Source organism: Hyla sarda, unplaced genomic scaffold (assembly GCF_029499605.1).
Source record: "Hyla sarda isolate aHylSar1 unplaced genomic scaffold, aHylSar1.hap1 scaffold_318, whole genome shotgun sequence".
Lineage (NCBI taxonomy): Eukaryota > Metazoa > Chordata > Amphibia > Anura > Hylidae > Hyla > Hyla sarda.
Window position 1 is genome coordinate 6974 of NW_026609912.1, and position 24824 is coordinate 31797.

A 24824-nucleotide genomic window follows, 5' to 3' on the forward strand; every position below is an offset into this window, starting at 1 on the left:
ATCGCTTCTCGGCCTTTTGGCTAAGATCAAGTGTAGTATCTGTTCTTATCAGTTTAATATCTGATACGTCCCCTATCTGGGGACCATATATTAAATGGATTTTTGAGAACGGGGGCCGATTTCGAAGCTTGCTTCCGTCGCCCTATGCATTGACCCGATATGGCAGTATCTTCGGGTACAGTGCACCACCCCCTTACAGGGTTAAAAAGAAAGATTCCTACTTTCATTGCTACCTGCTTGCTGGCTAGCCAGCTAGCCAGCCCTGTGGGCCTTGCTGCTGCTGCTGCTGCAGCCAAAAAACAAAAGGTGGTGCTGCTGCTGCTTCTGCTTCTGCTTGTGTCTGGCCGCTGTTGGAGCGTCCAGGCACAGGACTTCTGCTGCTGCTGACTAAATGGCCTCCTTAATTGGATCATTTGAGTAGCCAGCACACCTGTGCAGGTAGGGCATGACATGATAGGCAGCTGCCTTGATAGCGGGTGGGTGCTGAATGTTCCTAATTGACAAAATAAGATTAATGCTTATGAAGAAATATAAAATCTCATCCCTTCCCCAATATCGCGCCACACCCCTACCCCTTAATTCCCTGGTTGAACTTGATGGACATATGTCTTTTTTCGACCGTACTAACTATGTAACTATGTAACATAACATGGGGGGGGGGGGGTCTCCTGGCTGTTCACACAGGTGTGTCATTGCTGTACATTGACCATGCATTGCTTCTGTGGTATTGCAAAGGCAAAGACAAATGCTTCCAGCCATCCATTGCACTAATGGATTGGTCATCAGCTGGCTGTCTATGTCCCGCATCAATATAGACCAAAGTACAGAGGGTTAGGCTATGCTATTGTGCACCTACCTGATGCATCAGAAGGTGCGAGGCCCTTGCTAAATTCTGTGCACAGACTTTGAGATCTATGCTTTAGACTGTATCTAAACCTGCTCCAACATGGACTGACATTCTGGCCTACTTTCAGCCGATGCGACTTGTCTGTCGCTGAACAGTCGCTTTTTATGTATTCAGCACCTATGTATAATGTTGTAAAAATGCTCTAGAAGCTAAAGTCGCAGAAATGTCACACATATTTGGCCTGCAACTTTCTGTGCGACAAATTCAGACAGGAAAAATCAGTATAAATCCTTAGAAAATTATCCCCCAGTGTCTCCATCTGCTGGCGGTATTGAATAAGCATTGCTGCACTGATGGGGTATGCATTAGACGAAAAAAAAGAAGAAAAAGAAGAATAATACGCCCAGAAAAGAGGCGAAAAGGAGAAAAACGTAAAAAAACGTGAAAAAAAAGTAAGAGGAAGAGAAGGGAAAAAAAGGTGGAAATGGGTTTAAAAGTGATTTCGGCGGAGAATATATATATATATATATATATATATATATATATATATATACGCGCACACACACACATATATATAAACGTATTCTCCGTTGAGATATTGCAGCCGCTGCTGTGTCCAGGCCCAGGAGCCTTAGCACTGTGCTGTGATGTCACTCAATACCACTGACATCACTAGGTGTAAACAACATCTCTCCTTTGCTGTGTATGTGACTATGGAGCTGTTTGGTGATGTCGTCTATTATGGCCTTCATAGAAGCAACAGGAGATTGTTGCATCCATCTAGAACCCTCAGAACTACAGTGCTATGATGTCACTCACTTCCACAGGCCTTGCAGAGTGTAAACAACAACAACCCAGCTTTGTTGTGTATGTAACCATAGGGATTTGTGATGTCACCTAGAACCTTCACAGCAGCGACAGCTTTATGAGGAGCATCAGCACTGCTCTGCCTGAGCAGAACCATCACCGCCATAGGTTGTCAAATAACCCGGGTTTAACCCACACAGGTAAGTCCAATGGGGTGCAGGCATGTCCTCTATGCTTACAGCTTCCCGTGGGTGTTGGTTTGATACCGTTTGGGGACAGCCAAGGAGGCATCTGCAGGCAACAAAGGTAGGTGTGTGCTTGTGTGTGTGTTTCCTATGCAGATCCTAAGCCCAGTGTCACATGCAAGTAGGAGGAGTAAGAAGGGTTCCTGGCAAATCCGGGTTATGGATTGCATTTAAAAAGGCCCCGTGGGAGTGCAATGGGCCCCTGTCTTGCTGCTTAGCAATAATGGTATGGGTTTAGGTTCTGCTGTGTGTACTGGTGGTTGACTGCCCCCCAGCCCAGAGTGTGCATGGAAAATTGTCTGGCAGCCTCCCTGACAGCAAGCAGTGATAGTGCCCATGAAGGGGACCTTGTTGGGCCCGCCCCTTTCACGGTTATCGCTTCTCGGCCTTTTGGCTAAGATCAAGTGTAGTATCTGTTCTTATCAGTTTAATATCTGATACGTCCCCTATCTGGGGACCATATATTAAATGGATTTTTGAGAACGGGGGCCGATTTCGAAGCTTGCTTCCGTCGCCCTATGCATTGACCCGATATGGCAGTATCTTCGGGTACAGTGCACCACCCCCTTACAGGGTTAAAAAGAAAGATTCCTACTTTCATTGCTACCTGCTTGCTGGCTAGCCAGCTAGCCAGCCCTGTGGGCCTTGCTGCTGCTGCTGCTGCAGCCAAAAAACAAAAGGTGGTGCTGCTGCTGCTTCTGCTTCTGCTTGTGTCTGGCCGCTGTTGGAGCGTCCAGGCACAGGACTTCTGCTGCTGCTGACTAAATGGCCTCCTTAATTGGATCATTTGAGTAGCCAGCACACCTGTGCAGGTAGGGCATGACATGATAGGCAGCTGCCTTGATAGCGGGTGGGTGCTGAATGTTCCTAATTGACAAAATAAGATTAATGCTTATGAAGAAATATAAAATCTCATCCCTTCCCCAATATCGCGCCACACCCCTACCCCTTAATTCCCTGGTTGAACTTGATGGACATATGTCTTTTTTCGACCGTACTAACTATGTAACTATGTAACATAACATGGGGGGGGGGGGTCTCCTGGCTGTTCACACAGGTGTGTCATTGCTGTACATTGACCATGCATTGCTTCTGTGGTATTGCAAAGGCAAAGACAAATGCTTCCAGCCATCCATTGCACTAATGGATTGGTCATCAGCTGGCTGTCTATGTCCCGCATCAATATAGACCAAAGTACAGAGGGTTAGGCTATGCTATTGTGCACCTACCTGATGCATCAGAAGGTGCGAGGCCCTTGCTAAATTCTGTGCACAGACTTTGAGATCTATGCTTTAGACTGTATCTAAACCTGCTCCAACATGGACTGACATTCTGGCCTACTTTCAGCCGATGCGACTTGTCTGTCGCTGAACAGTCGCTTTTTATGTATTCAGCACCTATGTATAATGTTGTAAAAATGCTCTAGAAGCTAAAGTCGCAGAAATGTCACACATATTTGGCCTGCAACTTTCTGTGCGACAAATTCAGACAGGAAAAATCAGTATAAATCCTTAGAAAATTATCCCCCAGTGTCTCCATCTGCTGGCGGTATTGAATAAGCATTGCTGCACTGATGGGGTATGCATTAGACGAAAAAAAAGAAGAAAAAGAAGAATAATACGCCCAGAAAAGAGGCGAAAAGGAGAAAAACGTAAAAAAACGTGAAAAAAAAGTAAGAGGAAGAGAAGGGAAAAAAAGGTGGAAATGGGTTTAAAAGTGATTTCGGCGGAGAATATATATATATATATATATATATATATATATATATATATATATATATACGCGCACACACACACATATATATAAACGTATTCTCCGTTGAGATATTGCAGCCGCTGCTGTGTCCAGGCCCAGGAGCCTTAGCACTGTGCTGTGATGTCACTCAATACCACTGACATCACTAGGTGTAAACAACATCTCTCCTTTGCTGTGTATGTGACTATGGAGCTGTTTGGTGATGTCGTCTATTATGGCCTTCATAGAAGCAACAGGAGATTGTTGCATCCATCTAGAACCCTCAGAACTACAGTGCTATGATGTCACTCACTTCCACAGGCCTTGCAGAGTGTAAACAACAACAACCCAGCTTTGTTGTGTATGTAACCATAGGGATTTGTGATGTCACCTAGAACCTTCACAGCAGCGACAGCTTTATGAGGAGCATCAGCACTGCTCTGCCTGAGCAGAACCATCACCGCCATAGGTTGTCAAATAACCCGGGTTTAACCCACACAGGTAAGTCCAATGGGGTGCAGGCATGTCCTCTATGCTTACAGCTTCCCGTGGGTGTTGGTTTGATACCGTTTGGGGACAGCCAAGGAGGCATCTGCAGGCAACAAAGGTAGGTGTGTGCTTGTGTGTGTGTTTCCTATGCAGATCCTAAGCCCAGTGTCACATGCAAGTAGGAGGAGTAAGAAGGGTTCCTGGCAAATCCGGGTTATGGATTGCATTTAAAAAGGCCCCGTGGGAGTGCAATGGGCCCCTGTCTTGCTGCTTAGCAATAATGGTATGGGTTTAGGTTCTGCTGTGTGTACTGGTGGTTGACTGCCCCCCAGCCCAGAGTGTGCATGGAAAATTGTCTGGCAGCCTCCCTGACAGCAAGCAGTGATAGTGCCCATGAAGGGGACCTTGTTGGGCCCGCCCCTTTCACGGTTATCGCTTCTCGGCCTTTTGGCTAAGATCAAGTGTAGTATCTGTTCTTATCAGTTTAATATCTGATACGTCCCCTATCTGGGGACCATATATTAAATGGATTTTTGAGAACGGGGGCCGATTTCGAAGCTTGCTTCCGTCGCCCTATGCATTGACCCGATATGGCAGTATCTTCGGGTACAGTGCACCACCCCCTTACAGGGTTAAAAAGAAAGATTCCTACTTTCATTGCTACCTGCTTGCTGGCTAGCCAGCTAGCCAGCCCTGTGGGCCTTGCTGCTGCTGCTGCTGCAGCCAAAAAACAAAAGGTGGTGCTGCTGCTGCTTCTGCTTCTGCTTGTGTCTGGCCGCTGTTGGAGCGTCCAGGCACAGGACTTCTGCTGCTGCTGACTAAATGGCCTCCTTAATTGGATCATTTGAGTAGCCAGCACACCTGTGCAGGTAGGGCATGACATGATAGGCAGCTGCCTTGATAGCGGGTGGGTGCTGAATGTTCCTAATTGACAAAATAAGATTAATGCTTATGAAGAAATATAAAATCTCATCCCTTCCCCAATATCGCGCCACACCCCTACCCCTTAATTCCCTGGTTGAACTTGATGGACATATGTCTTTTTTCGACCGTACTAACTATGTAACTATGTAACATAACATGGGGGGGGGGGGGTCTCCTGGCTGTTCACACAGGTGTGTCATTGCTGTACATTGACCATGCATTGCTTCTGTGGTATTGCAAAGGCAAAGACAAATGCTTCCAGCCATCCATTGCACTAATGGATTGGTCATCAGCTGGCTGTCTATGTCCCGCATCAATATAGACCAAAGTACAGAGGGTTAGGCTATGCTATTGTGCACCTACCTGATGCATCAGAAGGTGCGAGGCCCTTGCTAAATTCTGTGCACAGACTTTGAGATCTATGCTTTAGACTGTATCTAAACCTGCTCCAACATGGACTGACATTCTGGCCTACTTTCAGCCGATGCGACTTGTCTGTCGCTGAACAGTCGCTTTTTATGTATTCAGCACCTATGTATAATGTTGTAAAAATGCTCTAGAAGCTAAAGTCGCAGAAATGTCACACATATTTGGCCTGCAACTTTCTGTGCGACAAATTCAGACAGGAAAAATCAGTATAAATCCTTAGAAAATTATCCCCCAGTGTCTCCATCTGCTGGCGGTATTGAATAAGCATTGCTGCACTGATGGGGTATGCATTAGACGAAAAAAAAGAAGAAAAAGAAGAATAATACGCCCAGAAAAGAGGCGAAAAGGAGAAAAACGTAAAAAAACGTGAAAAAAAAGTAAGAGGAAGAGAAGGGAAAAAAAGGTGGAAATGGGTTTAAAAGTGATTTCGGCGGAGAAATATATATATATATATATATATATATATATATATATATATATACGCGCACACACACACATATATATAAACGTATTCTCCGTTGAGATATTGCAGCCGCTGCTGTGTCCAGGCCCAGGAGCCTTAGCACTGTGCTGTGATGTCACTCAATACCACTGACATCACTAGGTGTAAACAACATCTCTCCTTTGCTGTGTATGTGACTATGGAGCTGTTTGGTGATGTCGTCTATTATGGCCTTCATAGAAGCAACAGGAGATTGTTGCATCCATCTAGAACCCTCAGAACTACAGTGCTATGATGTCACTCACTTCCACAGGCCTTGCAGAGTGTAAACAACAACAACCCAGCTTTGTTGTGTATGTAACCATAGGGATTTGTGATGTCACCTAGAACCTTCACAGCAGCGACAGCTTTATGAGGAGCATCAGCACTGCTCTGCCTGAGCAGAACCATCACCGCCATAGGTTGTCAAATAACCCGGGTTTAACCCACACAGGTAAGTCCAATGGGGTGCAGGCATGTCCTCTATGCTTACAGCTTCCCGTGGGTGTTGGTTTGATACCGTTTGGGGACAGCCAAGGAGGCATCTGCAGGCAACAAAGGTAGGTGTGTGCTTGTGTGTGTGTTTCCTATGCAGATCCTAAGCCCAGTGTCACATGCAAGTAGGAGGAGTAAGAAGGGTTCCTGGCAAATCCGGGTTATGGATTGCATTTAAAAAGGCCCCGTGGGAGTGCAATGGGCCCCTGTCTTGCTGCTTAGCAATAATGGTATGGGTTTAGGTTCTGCTGTGTGTACTGGTGGTTGACTGCCCCCCAGCCCAGAGTGTGCATGGAAAATTGTCTGGCAGCCTCCCTGACAGCAAGCAGTGATAGTGCCCATGAAGGGGACCTTGTTGGGCCCGCCCCTTTCACGGTTATCGCTTCTCGGCCTTTTGGCTAAGATCAAGTGTAGTATCTGCTCACTTGGTCTGGTCAGAGGGTGTCTGGGGTACCCGGCTCCTTGGCCTGGGGGGATCGTCCTTCTTAACGGAGGGACTTCACCCCCCTGCTGCTATTAGGGAGCCGGCTTAGTCCCCAGACAACGGGAGGCGATCACCCTTCACTGCCCACTCTTTGGTGGGGGAGTGTTTTTCTGTCCCTGCCTGGACACGCCTATTGAAGATGGAAGAGATCATGGACACCTCTCAATCTGCTGGAGAGGAGGTTCCTTTTTTTGGGAAGATATCAAGAATGGGGTCCGGATCCTGCTGAAAGACCTTGAGAAGAAAAGAAGAGGACTTTCCTTTGTAATGGAGGAAATTCTTTTTGGAGTTTTGGAAATTGCAATGACACAAATCCTTTCCATGTTGGAATTTCCAAAGAAAGGGTGCTTTGATGTTATTTTGGTTTCCGAAGAGGATTATGATTTATTTTGGAAGAAATTTGAGACAATCAAGTCTGATCCAGTGTGGGAGGGCGTGGAAGTCATTCCCCACTTTCCCAGGAGAGAAAGAATTTTAACGGTGAGGATGTATAGTCCTTACGTCCCTGAGGAGGATATTATAATTCTTTTGACCCAATTTTGTGAGGAAATTGCGCCACTTGGCAAAATTTATAATCAGTATGGAGTCTGGACAACAAAGTGGAGATTTAAAGTAAAGTTCAAGGAAGACGCAGATGGAAGAGTTCTTTATCCCCCTGCCCGTTTTAAAATAGGGGTTATCAATGGAGATATGTTTTTTGCAGGTATGCAGAATTTCTGTAGAAAATGCAAGAAATATGGCCATTTAAAGGAACAGTGCACCTCAATGTGGTGCCAAAAATGCCAAAAAGAAGGTCATGAAATTGAATCCTGTAGCCAAAAAAGTAAATGTAATTTATGTAACAAAATTGGTCACATGTATGTGAACTGTCCAAAGAGGAAGAAGAAAAGAGAAGAAGAAGTTTCTGAACAAGAGCCAGAAATTAAAAGATCTGTGGTAACCCAAGAGCCAAAAATTGTTGGAAAAGAGATGATAGTAGAAGAAAAGAACATTGGAGAGCATAAGAGTAAAAAGAAAAATGAAGAGCCGGTGAGAAATTTAAGAGGATATTCAGGGTCTTTCCAAACTATTTTGGAGAGAGCTCCAGATGAGGAAAGAGAATTGTTCTTACAGGACCTGGATAATCTATTATCCACCTTTAAAGCCCAGTTGCCTGCAGTAAGAAACAAAGTTTATGATTCTTTTCGCCTTGACGTGGATCGATTTATGGTAACTTATAAAATACCGGCCTGGTTGGCCATCCCAGTAAAAAGGGAAATGGAAAAAGGAAGCTTAAGCTATGGTTTAATTGATTACTTGGCAGTTTACGCCCGGAGAAAGGGAATGAATTTGTTATAATTTTGGAATGTTTATTATTTTTATTGTTGTTATAATATTTATTTCAATTTGTCTTTTTTATTTTAGGAATAAATAAAACTGTTACCTGATGATGAACAAAACAATCGAGTCCATATAAGATCTTGGAGCTCTGATTGAGTTCTGAGGGCTAACTTAAAAAAAAAAAAAATCTGTTCTTATCAGTTTAATATCTGATACGTCCCCTATCTGGGGACCATATATTAAATGGATTTTTGAGAACGGGGGCCGATTTCGAAGCTTGCTTCCGTCGCCCTATGCATTGACCCGATATGGCAGTATCTTCGGGTACAGTGCACCACCCCCTTACAGGGTTAAAAAGAAAGATTCCTACTTTCATTGCTACCTGCTTGCTGGCTAGCCAGCTAGCCAGCCCTGTGGGCCTTGCTGCTGCTGCTGCTGCAGCCAAAAAACAAAAGGTGGTGCTGCTGCTGCTTCTGCTTCTGCTTGTGTCTGGCCGCTGTTGGAGCGTCCAGGCACAGGACTTCTGCTGCTGCTGACTAAATGGCCTCCTTAATTGGATCATTTGAGTAGCCAGCACACCTGTGCAGGTAGGGCATGACATGATAGGCAGCTGCCTTGATAGCGGGTGGGTGCTGAATGTTCCTAATTGACAAAATAAGATTAATGCTTATGAAGAAATATAAAATCTCATCCCTTCCCCAATATCGCGCCACACCCCTACCCCTTAATTCCCTGGTTGAACTTGATGGACATATGTCTTTTTTCGACCGTACTAACTATGTAACTATGTAACATAACATGGGGGGGGGGGTCTCCTGGCTGTTCACACAGGTGTGTCATTGCTGTACATTGACCATGCATTGCTTCTGTGGTATTGCAAAGGCAAAGACAAATGCTTCCAGCCATCCATTGCACTAATGGATTGGTCATCAGCTGGCTGTCTATGTCCCGCATCAATATAGACCAAAGTACAGAGGGTTAGGCTATGCTATTGTGCACCTACCTGATGCATCAGAAGGTGCGAGGCCCTTGCTAAATTCTGTGCACAGACTTTGAGATCTATGCTTTAGACTGTATCTAAACCTGCTCCAACATGGACTGACATTCTGGCCTACTTTCAGCCGATGCGACTTGTCTGTCGCTGAACAGTCGCTTTTTATGTATTCAGCACCTATGTATAATGTTGTAAAAATGCTCTAGAAGCTAAAGTCGCAGAAATGTCACACATATTTGGCCTGCAACTTTCTGTGCGACAAATTCAGACAGGAAAAATCAGTATAAATCCTTAGAAAATTATCCCCCAGTGTCTCCATCTGCTGGCGGTATTGAATAAGCATTGCTGCACTGATGGGGTATGCATTAGACGAAAAAAAAGAAGAAAAAGAAGAATAATACGCCCAGAAAAGAGGCGAAAAGGAGAAAAACGTAAAAAAACGTGAAAAAAAAGTAAGAGGAAGAGAAGGGAAAAAAAGGTGGAAATGGGTTTAAAAGTGATTTCGGCGGAGAAATATATATATATATATATATATATATATATATATACGCGCACACACACACATATATATAAACGTATTCTCCGTTGAGATATTGCAGCCGCTGCTGTGTCCAGGCCCAGGAGCCTTAGCACTGTGCTGTGATGTCACTCAATACCACTGACATCACTAGGTGTAAACAACATCTCTCCTTTGCTGTGTATGTGACTATGGAGCTGTTTGGTGATGTCGTCTATTATGGCCTTCATAGAAGCAACAGGAGATTGTTGCATCCATCTAGAACCCTCAGAACTACAGTGCTATGATGTCACTCACTTCCACAGGCCTTGCAGAGTGTAAACAACAACAACCCAGCTTTGTTGTGTATGTAACCATAGGGATTTGTGATGTCACCTAGAACCTTCACAGCAGCGACAGCTTTATGAGGAGCATCAGCACTGCTCTGCCTGAGCAGAACCATCACCGCCATAGGTTGTCAAATAACCCGGGTTTAACCCACACAGGTAAGTCCAATGGGGTGCAGGCATGTCCTCTATGCTTACAGCTTCCCGTGGGTGTTGGTTTGATACCGTTTGGGGACAGCCAAGGAGGCATCTGCAGGCAACAAAGGTAGGTGTGTGCTTGTGTGTGTGTTTCCTATGCAGATCCTAAGCCCAGTGTCACATGCAAGTAGGAGGAGTAAGAAGGGTTCCTGGCAAATCCGGGTTATGGATTGCATTTAAAAAGGCCCCGTGGGAGTGCAATGGGCCCCTGTCTTGCTGCTTAGCAATAATGGTATGGGTTTAGGTTCTGCTGTGTGTACTGGTGGTTGACTGCCCCCCAGCCCAGAGTGTGCATGGAAAATTGTCTGGCAGCCTCCCTGACAGCAAGCAGTGATAGTGCCCATGAAGGGGACCTTGTTGGGCCCGCCCCTTTCACGGTTATCGCTTCTCGGCCTTTTGGCTAAGATCAAGTGTAGTATCTGTTCTTATCAGTTTAATATCTGATACGTCCCCTATCTGGGGACCATATATTAAATGGATTTTTGAGAACGGGGGCCGATTTCGAAGCTTGCTTCCGTCGCCCTATGCATTGACCCGATATGGCAGTATCTTCGGGTACAGTGCACCACCCCCTTACAGGGTTAAAAAGAAAGATTCCTACTTTCATTGCTACCTGCTTGCTGGCTAGCCAGCTAGCCAGCCCTGTGGGCCTTGCTGCTGCTGCTGCTGCAGCCAAAAAACAAAAGGTGGTGCTGCTGCTTCTGCTTCTGCTTGTGTCTGGCCGCTGTTGGAGCGTCCAGGCACAGGACTTCTGCTGCTGCTGACTAAATGGCCTCCTTAATTGGATCATTTGAGTAGCCAGCACACCTGTGCAGGTAGGGCATGACATGATAGGCAGCTGCCTTGATAGCGGGTGGGTGCTGAATGTTCCTAATTGACAAAATAAGATTAATGCTTATGAAGAAATATAAAATCTCATCCCTTCCCCAATATCGCGCCACACCCCTACCCCTTAATTCCCTGGTTGAACTTGATGGACATATGTCTTTTTTCGACCGTACTAACTATGTAACTATGTAACATAACATGGGGGGGGGGGGGGGTCTCCTGGCTGTTCACACAGGTGTGTCATTGCTGTACATTGACCATGCATTGCTTCTGTGGTATTGCAAAGGCAAAGACAAATGCTTCCAGCCATCCATTGCACTAATGGATTGGTCATCAGCTGGCTGTCTATGTCCCGCATCAATATAGACCAAAGTACAGAGGGTTAGGCTATGCTATTGTGCACCTACCTGATGCATCAGAAGGTGCGAGGCCCTTGCTAAATTCTGTGCACAGACTTTGAGATCTATGCTTTAGACTGTATCTAAACCTGCTCCAACATGGACTGACATTCTGGCCTACTTTCAGCCGATGCGACTTGTCTGTCGCTGAACAGTCGCTTTTTATGTATTCAGCACCTATGTATAATGTTGTAAAAATGCTCTAGAAGCTAAAGTCGCAGAAATGTCACACATATTTGGCCTGCAACTTTCTGTGCGACAAATTCAGACAGGAAAAATCAGTATAAATCCTTAGAAAATTATCCCCCAGTGTCTCCATCTGCTGGCGGTATTGAATAAGCATTGCTGCACTGATGGGGTATGCATTAGACGAAAAAAAAGAAGAAAAAGAAGAATAATACGCCCAGAAAAGAGGCGAAAAGGAGAAAAACGTAAAAAAACGTGAAAAAAAAGTAAGAGGAAGAGAAGGGAAAAAAAGGTGGAAATGGGTTTAAAAGTGATTTCGGCTGAGAAATATATATATATATATATATATATATATATATATATATATACGCGCACACACACACATATATATAAACGTATTCTCCGTTGAGATATTGCAGCCGCTGCTGTGTCCAGGCCCAGGAGCCTTAGCACTGTGCTGTGATGTCACTCAATACCACTGACATCACTAGGTGTAAACAACATCTCTCCTTTGCTGTGTATGTGACTATGGAGCTGTTTGGTGATGTCGTCTATTATGGCCTTCATAGAAGCAACAGGAGATTGTTGCATCCATCTAGAACCCTCAGAACTACAGTGCTATGATGTCACTCACTTCCACAGGCCTTGCAGAGTGTAAACAACAACAACCCAGCTTTGTTGTGTATGTAACCATAGGGATTTGTGATGTCACCTAGAACCTTCACAGCAGCGACAGCTTTATGAGGAGCATCAGCACTGCTCTGCCTGAGCAGAACCATCACCGCCATAGGTTGTCAAATAACCCGGGTTTAACCCACACAGGTAAGTCCAATGGGGTGCAGGCATGTCCTCTATGCTTACAGCTTCCCGTGGGTGTTGGTTTGATACCGTTTGGGGACAGCCAAGGAGGCATCTGCAGGCAACAAAGGTAGGTGTGTGCTTGTGTGTGTGTTTCCTATGCAGATCCTAAGCCCAGTGTCACATGCAAGTAGGAGGAGTAAGAAGGGTTCCTGGCAAATCCGGGTTATGGATTGCATTTAAAAAGGCCCCGTGGGAGTGCAATGGGCCCCTGTCTTGCTGCTTAGCAATAATGGTATGGGTTTAGGTTCTGCTGTGTGTACTGGTGGTTGACTGCCCCCCAGCCCAGAGTGTGCATGGAAAATTGTCTGGCAGCCTCCCTGACAGCAAGCAGTGATAGTGCCCATGAAGGGGACCTTGTTGGGCCCGCCCCTTTCACGGTTATCGCTTCTCGGCCTTTTGGCTAAGATCAAGTGTAGTATCTGTTCTTATCAGTTTAATATCTGATACGTCCCCTATCTGGGGACCATATATTAAATGGATTTTTGAGAACGGGGGCCGATTTCGAAGCTTGCTTCCGTCGCCCTATGCATTGACCCGATATGGCAGTATCTTCGGGTACAGTGCACCACCCCCTTACAGGGTTAAAAAGAAAGATTCCTACTTTCATTGCTACCTGCTTGCTGGCTAGCCAGCTAGCCAGCCCTGTGGGCCTTGCTGCTGCTGCTGCTGCTGCAGCCAAAAAACAAAAGGTGGTGCTGCTGCTGCTTCTGCTTCTGCTTGTGTCTGGCCGCTGTTGGAGCGTCCAGGCACAGGACTTCTGCTGCTGCTGACTAAATGGCCTCCTTAATTGGATCATTTGAGTAGCCAGCACACCTGTGCAGGTAGGGCATGACATGATAGGCAGCTGCCTTGATAGCGGGTGGGTGCTGAATGTTCCTAATTGACAAAATAAGATTAATGCTTATGAAGAAATATAAAATCTCATCCCTTCCCCAATATCGCGCCACACCCCTACCCCTTAATTCCCTGGTTGAACTTGATGGACATATGTCTTTTTTCGACCGTACTAACTATGTAACTATGTAACATAACATGGGGGGGGGGGGTCTCCTGGCTGTTCACACAGGTGTGTCATTGCTGTACATTGACCATGCATTGCTTCTGTGGTATTGCAAAGGCAAAGACAAATGCTTCCAGCCATCCATTGCACTAATGGATTGGTCATCAGCTGGCTGTCTATGTCCCGCATCAATATAGACCAAAGTACAGAGGGTTAGGCTATGCTATTGTGCACCTACCTGATGCATCAGAAGGTGCGAGGCCCTTGCTAAATTCTGTGCACAGACTTTGAGATCTATGCTTTAGACTGTATCTAAACCTGCTCCAACATGGACTGACATTCTGGCCTACTTTCAGCCGATGCGACTTGTCTGTCGCTGAACAGTCGCTTTTTATGTATTCAGCACCTATGTATAATGTTGTAAAAATGCTCTAGAAGCTAAAGTCGCAGAAATGTCACACATATTTGGCCTGCATCTTTCTGTGCGACAAATTCAGACAGGAAAAATCAGTATAAATCCTTAGAAAATTATCCCCCAGTGTCTCCATCTGCTGGCGGTATTGAATAAGCATTGCTGCACTGATGGGGTATGCATTAGACGAAAAAAAAGAAGAAAAAGAAGAATAATACGCCCAGAAAAGAGGCGAAAAGGAGAAAAACGTAAAAAAACGTGAAAAAAAAGTAAGAGGAAGAGAAGGGAAAAAAAGGTGGAAATGGGTTTAAAAGTGATTTCGGCGGAGAAATATATATATATATATATATATATATATATATATACGCGCACACACACACATATATATAAACGTATTCTCCGTTGAGATATTGCAGCCGCTGCTGTGTCCAGGCCCAGGAGCCTTAGCACTGTGCTGTGATGTCACTCAATACCACTGACATCACTAGGTGTAAACAACATCTCTCCTTTGCTGTGTATGTGACTATGGAGCTGTTTGGTGATGTCGTCTATTATGGCCTTCATAGAAGCAACAGGAGATTGTTGCATCCATCTAGAACCCTCAGAACTACAGTGCTATGATGTCACTCACTTCCACAGGCCTTGCAGAGTGTAAACAACAACAACCCAGCTTTGTTGTGTATGTAACCATAGGGATTTGTGATGTCACCTAGAACCTTCACAGCAGCGACAGCTTTATGAGGAGCATCAGCACTGCTCTGCCTGAGCAGAACCATCACCGCCATAGGTTGTCAAATAACCCGGGTTTAACCCACACAGGTAAGTCCAATGGGGTGCAGGCATGTCCTCTATGCTTACAGCTTCCCGTGGGTGTTGGTTTGATACCGTTTGGGGACAGCCAAGGAGGCATCTGCAGGCAACAAAGGTAGGTGTGTGCTTGTGTGTGTGTTTCCTATGCAGATCCTAAGCCCAGTGTCACATGCAAGTAGGAGGAGTAAGAAGGGTTCCTGGCAAATCCGGGTTATGGATTGCATTTAAAAAGGCCCCGTGGGAGTGCAATGGGCCCCTGTCTTGCTGCTTAGCAATAATGGTATGGGTTTAGGTTCTGCTGTGTGTACTGGTGGTTGACTGCCCCCCAGCCCAGAGTGTGCATGGAAAATTGTCTGGCAGCCTCCCTGACAGCAAGCAGTGATAGTGCCCATGAAGGGGACCTTGTTGGGCCCGCCCCTTTCACGGTTATCGCTTCTCGGCCTTTTGGCTAAGATCAAGTGTAGTATCTGTTCTTATCAGTTTAATATCTGATACGTCCCCTATCTGGGGACCATATATTAAATGGATTTTTGAGAACGGGGGCCGATTTCGAAGCTTGCTTCCGTCGCCCTATGCATTGACCCGATATGGCAGTATCTTCGGGTACAGTGCACCACCCCCTTACAGGGTTAAAAAGAAAGATTCCTACTTTCATTGCTACCTGCTTGCTGGCTAGCCAGCTAGCCAGCCCTGTGGGCCTTGCTGCTGCTGCTGCTGCAGCCAAAAAACAAAAGGTGGTGCTGCTGCTGCTTCTGCTTCTGCTTGTGTCTGGCCGCTGTTGGAGCGTCCAGGCACAGGACTTCTGCTGCTGCTGACTAAATGGCCTCCTTAATTGGATCATTTGAGTAGCCAGCACACCTGTGCAGGTAGGGCATGACATGATAGGCAGCTGCCTTGATAGCGGGTGGGTGCTGAATGTTCCTAATTGACAAAATAAGATTAATGCTTATGAAGAAATATAAAATCTCATCCCTTCCCCAATATCGCGCCACACCCCTACCCCTTAATTCCCTGGTTGAACTTGATGGACATATGTCTTTTTTCGACCGTACTAACTATGTAACTATGTAACATAACATGGGGGGGGGGGGTCTCCTGGCTGTTCACACAGGTGTGTCATTGCTGTACATTGACCATGCATTGCTTCTGTGGTATTGCAAAGGCAAAGACAAATGCTTCCAGCCATCCATTGCACTAATGGATTGGTCATCAGCTGGCTGTCTATGTCCCGCATCAATATAGACCAAAGTACAGAGGGTTAGGCTATGCTATTGTGCACCTACCTGATGCATCAGAAGGTGCGAGGCCCTTGCTAAATTCTGTGCACAGACTTTGAGATCTATGCTTTAGACTGTATCTAAACCTGCTCCAACATGGACTGACATTCTGGCCTACTTTCAGCCGATGCGACTTGTCTGTCGCTGAACAGTCGCTTTTTATGTATTCAGCACCTATGTATAATGTTGTAAAAATGCTCTAGAAGCTAAAGTCGCAGAAATGTCACACATATTTGGCCTGCAACTTTCTGTGCGACAAATTCAGACAGGAAAAATCAGTATAAATCCTTAGAAAATTATCCCCCAGTGTCTCCATCTGCTGGCGGTATTGAATAAGCATTGCTGCACTGATGGGGTATGCATTAGACGAAAAAAAAGAAGAAAAAGAAGAATAATACGCCCAGAAAAGAGGCGAAAAGGAGAAAAACGTAAAAAAACGTGAAAAAAAAGTAAGAGGAAGAGAAGGGAAAAAAAGGTGGAAATGGGTTTAAAAGTGATTTCGGCGGAGAATATATATATATATATATATATATATATATATATATATATATATATACGCGCACACACACACATATATATAAACGTATTCTCCGTTGAGATATTGCAGCCGCTGCTGTGTCCAGGCCCAGGAGCCTTAGCACTGTGCTGTGATGTCACTCAATACCACTGACATCACTAGGTGTAAACAACATCTCTCCTTTGCTGTGTATGTGACTATGGAGCTGTTTGGTGATGTCGTCTATTATGGCCTTCATAGAAGCAACAGGAGATTGTTGCATCCATCTAGAACCCTCAGAACTACAGTGCTATGATGTCACTCACTTCCACAGGCCTTGCAGAGTGTAAACAACAACAACCCAGCTTTGTTGTGTATGTAACCATAGGGATTTGTGATGTCACCTAGAACCTTCACAGCAGCGACAGCTTTATGAGGAGCATCAGCACTGCTCTGCCTGAGCAGAACCATCACCGCCATAGGTTGTCAAATAACCCGGGTTTAACCCACACAGGTAAGTCCAATGGGGTGCAGGCATGTCCTCTATGCTTACAGCTTCCCGTGGGTGTTGGTTTGATACCGTTTGGGGACAGCCAAGGAGGCATCTGCAGGCAACAAAGGTAGGTGTGTGCTTGTGTGTGTGTTTCCTATGCAGATCCTAAGCCCAGTGTCACATGCAAGTAGGAGGAGTAAGAAGGGTTCCTGGCAAATCCGGGTTATGGATTGCATTTAAAAAGGCCCCGTGGGAGTGCAATGGGCCCCTGTCTTGCTGCTTAGCAATAATGGTATGGGTTTAGGTTCTGCTGTGTGTACTGGTGGTTGACTGCCCCCCAGCCCAGAGTGTGCATGGAAAATTGTCTGGCAGCCTCCCTGACAGCAAGCAGTGATAGTGCCCATGAAGGGGACCTTGTTGGGCCCGCCCCTTTCACGGTTATCGCTTCTCGGCCTTTTGGCTAAGATCAAGTGTAGTATCTGTTCTTATCAGTTTAATATCTGATACGTCCCCTATCTGGGGACCATATATTAAATGGATTTTTGAGAACGGGGGCCGATTTCGAAGCTTGCTTCCGTCGCCCTATGCATTGACCCGATATGGCAGTATCTTCGGGTACAGTGCACCACCCCCTTACAGGGTTAAAAAGAAAGATTCCTACTTTCATTGCTACCTGCTTGCTGGCTAGCCAGCTAGCCAGCCCTGTGGGCCTTGCTGCTGCTGCTGCTGCAGCCAAAAAACAAAAGGTGGTGCTGCTGCTGCTTCTGCTTCTGCTTGTGTCTGGCCGCTGTTGGAGCGTCCAGGCACAGGACTTCTGCTGCTGCTGACTAAATGGCCTCCTTAATTGGATCATTTGAGTAGCCAGCACACCTGTGCAGGTAGGGCATGACATGATAGGCAGCTGCCTTGATAGCGGGTGGGTGCTGAATGTTCCTAATTGACAAAATAAGATTAATGCTTATGAAGAAATATAAAATCTCATCCCTTCCCCAATATCGCGCCACACCCCTACCCCTTAATTCCCTGGTTGAACTTGATGGACATATGTCTTTTTTCGACCGTACTAACTATGTAACTATGTAACATAACATGGGGGGGGGGGGTCTCCTGGCTGTTCACACAGGTGTGTCATTGCTGTACATTGACCATGCATTGCTTCTGTGGTATTGCAAAGGCAAAGACAAATGCTTCCAGCCATCCATTGCACTAATGGATTGGTCATCAGCTGGCTGTCTATGTCCCGCATCAATATAGACCAAAGTACAGAGGGTTAGGCTATGCTATTGTGCACCTACCTGATGCATCAGAAGGTGCGAGGCCCTTGCTAAATTCTGTGCACAGACTTTGAGATCTATGCTTTAGACTGTATCTAAACCTGCTCCAACATGGACTGACATTCTGGCCTACTTTCAGCCGATGCGACTTGTCTGTCGCTGAACAGTCGCTTTTTATGTATTCAGCACCTATGTATAATGTTGTAAAAATGCTCTAGAAGCTAAAGTCGCAGAAATGTCACACATATTTGGCCTGCAACTTTCTGTGCGACAAATTCAGACAGGAAAAATCAGTATAAATCCTTAGAAAATTATCCCCCAGTGTCTCCATCTGCTGGCGGTATTGAATAAGCATTGCTGCACTGATGGGGTATGCATTAGACGAAAAAAAAGAAGAAAAAGAAGAATAATACGCCCAGAAAAGAGGCGAAAAGGAGAAAAACGTAAAAAAACGTGAAAAAAAAGTAAGAGGAAGAGAAGGGAAAAAAAGGTGGAAATGGGTTTAAAAGTGATTTCGGCGGAGAAATATATATATATATATATATATATATATATATATATATATATATACGCGCACACACACACATATATATAAACGTATTCTCCGTTGAGATATTGCAGCCGCTGCTGTGTCCAGGCCCAGGAGCCTTAGCACTGTGCTGTGATGTCACTCAATACCACTGACATCACTAGGTGTAAACAACATCTCTCCTTTGCTGTGTATGTGACTATGGAGCTGTTTGGTGATGTCGTCTATTATGGCCTTCATAGAAGCAACAGGAGATTGTTGCATCCATCTAGAACCCTCAGAACTACAGTGCTATGATGTCACTCACTTCCACAGGCCTTGCAGAGTGTAAACAACAACAACCCAGCTTTGTTGTGTATGTAACCATAGGGATTTGTGATGTCACCTAGAACCTTCACAGCAGCGACAGCTTTATGAGGAGCATCAGCACTGCTCTGCCTGAGCAGAACCATCACCGCCATAGGTTGTCAAATAACCCGGGTTTAACCCACACAGGTAAGTCCAATGGGGTGCAGGCATGTCCTCTATGCTTACAGCTTCCCGTGGGTGTTGGTTTGATACCGTTTGGGGACAGCCAAGGAGGCATCTGCAGGCAACAAAGGTAGGTGTGTGCTTGTGTGTGTGTTTCCTATGCAGATCCTAAGCCCAGTGTCACATGCAAGTAGGAGGAGTAAGAAGGGTTCCTGGCAAATCCGGGTTATGGATTGCATTTAAAAAGGCCCCGTGGGAGTGCAATGGGCCCCTGTCTTGCTGCTTAGCAATAATGGTATGGGTTTAGGTTCTGCTGTGTGTACTGGTGGTTGACTGCCCCCCAGCCCAGAGTGTGCATGGAAAATTGTCTGGCAGCCTCCCTGACAGCAAGCAGTGATAGTGCCCATGAAGGGGACCTTGTTGGGCCCGCCCCTTTCACGGTTATCGCTTCTCGGCCTTTTGGCTAAGATCAAGTGTAGTATCTGTTCTTATCAGTTTAATATCTGATACGTCCCCTATCTGGGGACCATATATTAAATGGATTTTTGAGAACGGGGGCCGATTTCGAAGCTTGCTTCCGTCGCCCTATGCATTGACCCGATATGGCAGTATCTTCGGGTACAGTGCACCACCCCCTTACAGGGTTAAAAAGAAAGATTCCTACTTTCATTGCTACCTGCTTGCTGGCTAGCCAGCTAGCCAGCCCTGTGGGCCTTGCTGCTGCTGCTGCTGCAGCCAAAAAACAAAAGGTGGTGCTGCTGCTGCTTCTGCTTCTGCTTGTGTCTGGCCGCTGTTGGAGCGTCCAGGCACAGGACTTCTGCTGCTGCTGACTAAATGGCCTCCTTAATTGGATCATTTGAGTAGCCAGCACACCTGTGCAGGTAGGGCATGACATGATAGGCAGCTGCCTTGATAGCGGGTGGGTGCTGAATGTTCCTAATTGACAAAATAAGATTAATGCTTATGAAGAAATATAAAATCTCATCCCTTCCCCAATATCGCGCCACACCCCTACCCCTTAATTCCCTGGTTGAACTTGATGGACATATGTCTTTTTTCGACCGTACTAACTATGTAACTATGTAACATAACATGGGGGGGGGGGTCTCCTGGCTGTTCACACAGGTGTGTCATTGCTGTACATTGACCATGCATTGCTTCTGTGGTATTGCAAAGGCAAAGACAAATGCTTCCAGCCATCCATTGCACTAATGGATTGGTCATCAGCTGGCTGTCTATGTCCCGCATCAATATAGACCAAAGTACAGAGGGTTAGGCTATGCTATTGTGCACCTACCTGATGCATCAGAAGGTGCGAGGCCCTTGCTAAATTCTGTGCACAGACTTTGAGATCTATGCTTTAGACTGTATCTAAACCTGCTCCAACATGGACTGACATTCTGGCCTACTTTCAGCCGATGCGACTTGTCTGTCGCTGAACAGTCGCTTTTTATGTATTCAGCACCTATGTATAATGTTGTAAAAATGCTCTAGAAGCTAAAGTCGCAGAAATGTCACACATATTTGGCCTGCAACTTTCTGTGCGACAAATTCAGACAGGAAAAATCAGTATAAATCCTTAGAAAATTATCTCCCAGTGTCTCCATCTGCTGGCGGTATTGAATAAGCATTGCTGCACTGATGGGGTATGCATTAGACGAAAAAAAAGAAGAAAAAGAAGAATAATACGCCCAGAAAAGAGGCGAAAAGGAGAAAAACGTAAAAAAACGTGAAAAAAAAGTAAGAGGAAGAGAAGGGAAAAAAAGGTGGAAATGGGTTTAAAAGTGATTTCGGCGGAGAAATATATATATATATATATATATATATATATATATATATATACGCGCACACACACACATATATATAAACGTATTCTCCGTTGAGATATTGCAGCCGCTGCTGTGTCCAGGCCCAGGAGCCTTAGCACTGTGCTGTGATGTCACTCAATACCACTGACATCACTAGGTGTAAACAACATCTCTCCTTTGCTGTGTATGTGACTATGGAGCTGTTTGGTGATGTCGTCTATTATGGCCTTCATAGAAGCAACAGGAGATTGTTGCATCCATCTAGAACCCTCAGAACTACAGTGCTATGATGTCACTCACTTCCACAGGCCTTGCAGAGTGTAAACAACAACAACCCAGCTTTGTTGTGTATGTAACCATAGGGATTTGTGATGTCACCTAGAACCTTCACAGCAGCGACAGCTTTATGAGGAGCATCAGCACTGCTCTGCCTGAGCAGAACCATCACCGCCATAGGTTGTCAAATAACCCGGGTTTAACCCACACAGGTAAGTCCAATGGGGTGCAGGCATGTCCTCTATGCTTACAGCTTCCCGTGGGTGTTGGTTTGATACCGTTTGGGGACAGCCAAGGAGGCATCTGCAGGCAACAAAGGTAGGTGTGTGCTTGTGTGTGTGTTTCCTATGCAGATCCTAAGCCCAGTGTCACATGCAAGTAGGAGGAGTAAGAAGGGTTCCTGGCAAATCCGGGTTATGGATTGCATTTAAAAAGGCCCCGTGGGAGTGCAATGGGCCCCTGTCTTGCTGCTTAGCAATAATGGTATGGGTTTAGGTTCTGCTGTGTGTACTGGTGGTTGACTGCCCCCCAGCCCAGAGTGTGCATGGAAAATTGTCTGGCAGCCTCCCTGACAGCAAGCAGTGATAGTGCCCATGAAGGGGACCTTGTTGGGCCCGCCCCTTTCACGGTTATCGCTTCTCGGCCTTTTGGCTAAGATCAAGTGTAGTATCTGTTCTTATCAGTTTAATATCTGATACGTCCCCTATCTGGGGACCATATATTAAATGGATTTTTGAGAACGGGGGCCGATTTCGAAGCTTGCTTCCGTCGCCCTATGCATTGACCCGATATGGCAGTATCTTCGGGTACAGTGCACCACCCCCTTACAGGGTTAAAAAGAAAGATTCCTACTTTCATTGCTACCTGCTTGCTGGCTAGCCAGCTAGCCAGCCCTGTGGGCCTTGCTGCTGCTGCTGCTGCAGCCAAAAAACAAAAGGTGGTGCTGCTGCTGCTTCTGCTTCTGCTTGTGTCTGGCCGCTGTTGGAGCGTCCAGGCACAGGACTTCTGCTGCTGCTGACTAAATGGCCTCCTTAATTGGATCATTTGAGTAGCCAGCACACCTGTGCAGGTAGGGCATGACATGATAGGCAGCTGCCTTGATAGCGGGTGGGTGCTGAATGTTCCTAATTGACAAAATAAGATTAATGCTTATGAAGAAATATAAAATCTCATCCCTTCCCCAATATCGCGCCACACCCCTACCCCTTAATTCCCTGGTTGAACTTGATGGACATATGTCTTTTTTCGACCGTACTAACTATGTAACTATGTAACATAACATGGGGGGGGGGGGTCTCCTGGCTGTTCACACAGGTGTGTCATTGCTGTACATTGACCATGCATTGCTTCTGTGGTATTGCAAAGGCAAAGACAAATGCTTCCAGCCATCCATTGCACTAATGGATTGGTCATCAGCTGGCTGTCTATGTCCCGCATCAATATAGACCAAAGTACAGAGGGTTAGGCTATGCTATAGTGCACCTACCTGATGCATCAGAAGGTGCGAGGCCCTTGCTAAATTCTGTGCACAGACTTTGAGATCTATACTTTAGACTGTATCTAAACCTGCTCCAACATGGACTGACATTCTGGCCTACTTTCAGCCGATGCGACTTGTCTGTCGCTGAACAGTCGCTTTTTATGTATTCAGCACCTATGTATAATGTTGTAAAAATGCTCTAGAAGCTAAAGTCGCAGAAATGTCACACATATTTGGCCTGCAACTTTCTGTGCGACAAATTCAGACAGGAAAAATCAGTATAAATCCTTAGAAAATTATCCCCCAGTGTCTCCATCTGCTGGCGGTATTGAATAAGCATTGCTGCACTGATGGGGTATGCATTAGACGAAAAAAAAGAAGAAAAAGAAGAATAATACGCCCAGAAAAGAGGCGAAAAGGAGAAAAACGTAAAAAAACGTGAAAAAAAAGTAAGAGGAAGAGAAGGGAAAAAAAGGTGGAAATGGGTTTAAAAGTGATTTCGGCGGAGAAATATATATATATATATATATATATATATATATATATATATACGCGCACACACACACATATATATAAACGTATTCTCCGTTGAGATATTGCAGCCGCTGCTGTGTCCAGGCCCAGGAGCCTTAGCACTGTGCTGTGATGTCACTCAATACCACTGACATCACTAGGTGTAAACAACATCTCTCCTTTGCTGTGTATGTGACTATGGAGCTGTTTGGTGATGTCGTCTATTATGGCCTTCATAGAAGCAACAGGAGATTGTTGCATCCATCTAGAACCCTCAGAACTACAGTGCTATGATGTCACTCACTTCCACAGGCCTTGCAGAGTGTAAACAACAACAACCCAGCTTTGTTGTGTATGTAACCATAGGGATTTGTGATGTCACCTAGAACCTTCACAGCAGCGACAGCTTTATGAGGAGCATCAGCACTGCTCTGCCTGAGCAGAACCATCACCGCCATAGGTTGTCAAATAACCCGGGTTTAACCCACACAGGTAAGTCCAATGGGGTGCAGGCATGTCCTCTATGCTTACAGCTTCCCGTGGGTGTTGGTTTGATACCGTTTGGGGACAGCCAAGGAGGCATCTGCAGGCAACAAAGGTAGGTGTGTGCTTGTGTGTGTGTTTCCTATGCAGATCCTAAGCCCAGTGTCACATGCAAGTAGGAGGAGTAAGAAGGGTTCCTGGCAAATCCGGGTTATGGATTGCATTTAAAAAGGCCCCGTGGGAGTGCAATGGGCCCCTGTCTTGCTGCTTAGCAATAATGGTATGGGTTTAGGTTCTGCTGTGTGTACTGGTGGTTGACTGCCCCCCAGCCCAGAGTGTGCATGGAAAATTGTCTGGCAGCCTCCCTGACAGCAAGCAGTGATAGTGCCCATGAAGGGGACCTTGTTGGGCCCGCCCCTTTCACGGTTATCGCTTCTCGGCCTTTTGGCTAAGATCAAGTGTAGTATCTGTTCTTATCAGTTTAATATCTGATACGTCCCCTATCTGGGGACCATATATTAAATGGATTTTTGAGAACGGGGGCCGATTTCGAAGCTTGCTTCCGTCGCCCTATGCATTGACCCGATATGGCAGTATCTTCGGGTACAGTGCACCACCCCCTTACAGGGTTAAAAAGAAAGATTCCTACTTTCATTGCTACCTGCTTGCTGGCTAGCCAGCTAGCCAGCCCTGTGGGCCTTGCTGCTGCTGCTGCTGCAGCCAAAAAACAAAAGGTGGTGCTGCTGCTGCTTCTGCTTCTGCTTGTGTCTGGCCGCTGTTGGAGCGTCCAGGCACAGGACTTCTGCTGCTGCTGACTAAATGGCCTCCTTAATTGGATCATTTGAGTAGCCAGCACACCTGTGCAGGTAGGGCATGACATGATAGGCAGCTGCCTTGATAGCGGGTGGGTGCTGAATGTTCCTAATTGACAAAATAAGA

At 45.8% G+C, this 24824-nt stretch overlaps 10 non-coding genes and 2 pseudogenes across 10 annotated transcripts; all 12 read left to right on the top strand.

Moving 5' to 3' along the window:
* On the top strand, positions 1 to 191 carry LOC130329507 (U2 spliceosomal RNA). Its single transcript, XR_008873066.1, has one exon. It is a non-coding gene; the product is annotated as a U2 spliceosomal RNA (small nuclear RNA).
* A 2082-nt stretch (positions 192 to 2273) lies between these two features.
* Positions 2274 to 2464, top strand: LOC130329519 (U2 spliceosomal RNA). The gene has a single exon (XR_008873077.1). It is a non-coding gene; the product is annotated as a U2 spliceosomal RNA (small nuclear RNA).
* Positions 2465 to 4553: 2089 nt separating this feature from the next.
* On the top strand, positions 4554 to 4744 carry LOC130329531 (U2 spliceosomal RNA). The gene has a single exon (XR_008873086.1). It is a non-coding gene; the product is annotated as a U2 spliceosomal RNA (small nuclear RNA).
* A 2085-nt stretch (positions 4745 to 6829) lies between these two features.
* On the top strand, positions 6830 to 6966 carry LOC130329540 (U2 spliceosomal RNA; annotated as a pseudogene).
* A 1455-nt stretch (positions 6967 to 8421) lies between these two features.
* Positions 8422 to 8595, top strand: LOC130329529 (U2 spliceosomal RNA; annotated as a pseudogene).
* Positions 8596 to 10670: 2075 nt separating this feature from the next.
* On the top strand, positions 10671 to 10861 carry LOC130329542 (U2 spliceosomal RNA). Its single transcript, XR_008873089.1, has one exon. It is a non-coding gene; the product is annotated as a U2 spliceosomal RNA (small nuclear RNA).
* A 2082-nt stretch (positions 10862 to 12943) lies between these two features.
* Positions 12944 to 13134, top strand: LOC130329544 (U2 spliceosomal RNA). The gene has a single exon (XR_008873091.1). It is a non-coding gene; the product is annotated as a U2 spliceosomal RNA (small nuclear RNA).
* A 2079-nt stretch (positions 13135 to 15213) lies between these two features.
* Positions 15214 to 15404, top strand: LOC130329545 (U2 spliceosomal RNA). Its single transcript, XR_008873092.1, has one exon. It is a non-coding gene; the product is annotated as a U2 spliceosomal RNA (small nuclear RNA).
* A 2087-nt stretch (positions 15405 to 17491) lies between these two features.
* LOC130329546 (U2 spliceosomal RNA) lies at positions 17492 to 17682 on the top strand. Its single transcript, XR_008873093.1, has one exon. It is a non-coding gene; the product is annotated as a U2 spliceosomal RNA (small nuclear RNA).
* A 2086-nt stretch (positions 17683 to 19768) lies between these two features.
* Positions 19769 to 19959, top strand: LOC130329548 (U2 spliceosomal RNA). Its single transcript, XR_008873094.1, has one exon. It is a non-coding gene; the product is annotated as a U2 spliceosomal RNA (small nuclear RNA).
* Positions 19960 to 22040: 2081 nt separating this feature from the next.
* On the top strand, positions 22041 to 22231 carry LOC130329549 (U2 spliceosomal RNA). The gene has a single exon (XR_008873095.1). It is a non-coding gene; the product is annotated as a U2 spliceosomal RNA (small nuclear RNA).
* Positions 22232 to 24313: 2082 nt separating this feature from the next.
* LOC130329550 (U2 spliceosomal RNA) lies at positions 24314 to 24504 on the top strand. The gene has a single exon (XR_008873096.1). It is a non-coding gene; the product is annotated as a U2 spliceosomal RNA (small nuclear RNA).
* The last annotated feature ends 320 nt before the right edge of the window (positions 24505 to 24824 follow it).